Source organism: Ananas comosus, linkage group 12 (assembly GCF_001540865.1).
Source record: "Ananas comosus cultivar F153 linkage group 12, ASM154086v1, whole genome shotgun sequence".
Classification (NCBI taxonomy): Eukaryota; Viridiplantae; Streptophyta; class Magnoliopsida; order Poales; family Bromeliaceae; genus Ananas; species Ananas comosus.
Genome location: NC_033632.1, coordinates 9,669,473 through 9,673,588, shown reverse-complemented (window position 1 = coordinate 9,673,588; position 4,116 = coordinate 9,669,473).

Here is a 4,116-nt window from a genome sequence, read left to right as displayed (position 1 = left end):
TCTATGTATGGTGAACCTTTGGCGGTTGAGTTAGAGATGCCTGGGTTGTTTGCAGAGTTAGAACTTATTAGGAGTTCCAAGTGATTCTATAAGCTATCATTTGCTTAGACAACAAGATCAGTCTAAGTGGACAAGCCCTATGATGGCATTGTTGGGTAATTGGGCTTTTGCCTAGGATTTTTCAAGGGCGAATTGATCGTAGATACTAATTGGGGGTGTCCTCGACGGGTTGGACAACTCCGTGTGGACGTTACGAAATGTTTAAGTAGGTTCATGTAACAAAAGGCTTAATATGGCAAAATATTTTGGTTATAGGACGGCGGAATGCTTTCATTAAGTCGAGATCGGGTTTCTATATCCTACACGACCAATCGGAGGTGGGTGGTGCATTCAAGGACTCAGAAAATTTCTTTATGTCTAAGTGTATGTTTTGACATATGTAATATTTGAGCATTTTGAATATAGTGTTTAAAATTGGAAACTCTTTTGCATGATGATAATTCAATGTATGTTTAAATACTTGTAAGAATGTGGAGAATGCTAACCCTTATGTATGCTGAATGGTGACAAGATCTAGAAGGGATTGACGTAAATAAAGTGACACATGACATAGATGTTAACGAGTGACATATGATGAGTTTTAGAAACATTTGAGAAAACAAAGTGTGGGCCTTTGCATGGTGAACAAGAAAATAGGCACTTAAGAATAATGTGTGCATACAGTACAAGAACTTTGGTAGTGTATATGCACTAGGGTATAGTAAGAATGCAAAGAAAGAGATGATTAAGTTTATTATGACATTCAACTCTTAGAGTTAGGGTCATTGAGTCATGGTCTTCCTTAAGTTAAGAATGGATGAACTTGGAATCTCAATGTAGGGTTGATAGTACTCACCTTTAGTTCCTTGCTCAGAGTAGAAACTCCCTAGGGCATGGTGACTCCGGAGTCGACATCACTGATGGTCGTAGCGGTATTTCCCAAGAGGCGGTACTATTCGGTTGTAGCGGTAATTCCCAGTTGATAGAATTTTGGGTTGGGTGAGTTTGTTTGAGGGTTGAAACATACGATTACAGGAGATTGAGTAAAAAATTGTATCTGTATTAATCATGAGCATGACTATCGAGCATCGCTTTTAATTTGTTCAGGCATAATTAGTTTGTATTGATTAGTGGTTACTTTCTTTCGTCTATGTCTTTATGCGGTCTGATGACCTAGTAGAGATATGTTTAGGGTGTTGTGCCGAAACACTGGAAAACTTTGTGTAGTTCTCACACCCCTATTTCACAGAAAGCCGGGGACCGAGCGAGCCGGCAGACGACGCGGTAATGGCTCACGGCCTAGGTAAGTAGCCGCGAGATGTTTGATTTAATAGTTGCATCAACGCTTTGCTAATCATCTTGATATTTCGATTTTATAGTTGTTAATTGAGAAGGACTGATATATGTAAAAGAATCTATTTAAATATCAATGTTTACTTTTGGAGAAATGATGAATAAGAATGATGCAATGTAATGAGTTCTAAGTGTAGTTATTTACTTTCATATTGCTATTGCTTGCCGTCGTGCCAAGCCATTGTGTATGGCTTGCCGTTATGCAATTTCACTCTTACGATAATGTGGCTGGCTGGGCGGACAGGGGAGGCTCTGTCGTTCGGCGTATGTTCGACGCTCTCGAACGGCAAAAGGATTCTGGCTCGGGGACGTGTGACAGGTAGGTGTTGACGGTGGAGGAATTGTTTGCTATTTTTATTAGGCTAAAATAGGGTCAACATCTTGCCCATGACAATAGGCCTAGGAGACTAATAAGTTGAGTTGGGTGAGCCTAATAAGTTGAGTAGAGTGCGGTTCACATAGAGACTAACAACAATGGAGCCAAACAATGACCCAAGTTTAGGTGGTTTGAGCTCAGTGTAAGTCCGGCGAGCGCGATGTGGCTGAGCCCTAAGTGACGATATAGTGGACCCTTACTATCAACACGTGCTTTTGGGATAGTTTGTGTTAGCGTTACAATCCAGCAATTTGAACTTAATTACCCTACAAATATTGGGTATTAGTACCAACCAATTGAAGTTTTAGAGTTCGGGTACAGGTATAGAAAGGCAGTCAGTACCTATTTAACTCTTTATAGTGTATTAGTTACTTCGAGGTTGATAGGCAACCGAAGTTGGAATTGCTGTCTTTTATTGGTGTATCGATACCGCCCTTCCTAGTATACGTCAAGGGGGAGTTTCATAAAACCTGAAGTTCTTCCAGCCATCTTGTAGCTTCATAGTATTGTATCTAACTGATAGCTCGTCAGTAATGCAGATTTTTTGCTTTCTAAGTCATTTAGCATCATTTTGCCTGCCAAAAATTCTGTCAAACGTTTTCAAATACTATTAAATTTTCAAATATGTTTTTTATATTCATTACTTAGAACTCTGCTATTGTAAAAGTTCAGTGCATTACATCCAATCGTTTAGATAAACTTGGACACGATCACATAGTCAAGAGCTACGACATCCCACACTACATTGTAAACCTCAACACTCTAGTCCATCCGAAGGACAAAACAAAATACAAACTTAAATGTCTTGGATGTAAATAAATGAAATAGTATCACAATAGACATATAACATAAGATTTCAACTAATGTATAAGGGTCATATCAGCAATGAGCTATGTCGTCAAAGCTTAATAGTGAAGCATAATGTCAAGATTTCTAAGATCATTTTGACATTTATTAGGATGTCGCTTATATATTTTTATAGTTATAAAAAGTTTATAGAATCATAAAACTAAAATCCAAAATTTTTCTAATGGACATACATAGTAATATCAGATTTTATATAAGAGCAATTTAATGGTAAGATGCATGATGATGAAGATGTGATTTATCAAGATAAACTTTCATGCAGTATAGATATGAACAATAATGACCATTGTAATAATTTGCCAAAGATAATATTTTTAACATAAGGACTACCTAGCGGTTACACAGATGTCATCATGTATAATATATTATGGCCTATTGATTGTCCAAATCATTTCATATATTTAATTAACTAGTGAGTTTTTTCATTTTCATTTTAATACTCATAGAGTCCGGGCAGAATTAGATCTTCTTCCAATCGGTAAGCTTGAGTGAAGGCAATTGATATCTCCAAGTACGCATAGGGAGTTAAGGATATAGAATTGAGGCTTTCTATTATGTATACTAGGGATCGGAGGGTAATCGGCTTTTAATTGTATAGTTCAAAAGGTTGAGACTTTCGTTATTTAGTCGCACCTATCACAATGTCCTGTAGTGTTGTTTTTCTAAGTTCATTCACAATTGACTTGTTTCTCTAGTTAAACTACGAATAGTTGTCTATATCACTTATTTCTTATCTATATTCTCTCCTGGGTTTCATGTTGATATTATTCATCTTAGTTCCAAAGTCACATAAGACTTATTTATTATTTACGTTTATTTTATGACATAATAAAGAGTTAAACCCTATTTCTAGGTATATGCTGTATAAGCACATGACCACCAAAATCCATTCACGAATTAAATATGTGTACTATCTAATTCTCAAGAGACGTAATGATATAAAACAGTGATGTTTAGAAAAGGGAAAGCTCAAATACATTCTTATGATAATCCCCCACCTCATCTTAACCTCTTGGAGATGGTGTCTGGTTAGAAGATTTGCGTACGGTAAAACAAGCGGAAAAATAATCAAACAAATTGAATTTTGAAACTTCTAGAGAATTCCAATCTTCAAACCAACGTATTGGATCCCTCATGTTCTTTAGAATTAAAGGGAGAAAAGCAAGATCGAATTTTACCTTTTTCGGCGGATAGATCTCCTCAGTTGATGACGTGATTCGTTCTCTGAAGCCGCAACTGTGTTACGGCCTTATAGGTTATTCATACAGGTTCTGTTTGATCGGATGTCTAACGGGGTGCTAGCTCCTTGCATAAGAACGTCTATTTGCTAGAAGATGGATGAGAGAGAAAAGAGAGATGCGGCTAGGATTTTACTAAATCGTATGTTATTATAGGAGAATTAATCCTCTTTTTAATAATATAAACATTAAGTAGTACAATATAGATTTAAAATTTATTCTTTTCTTTTAGTTAGATCAGTC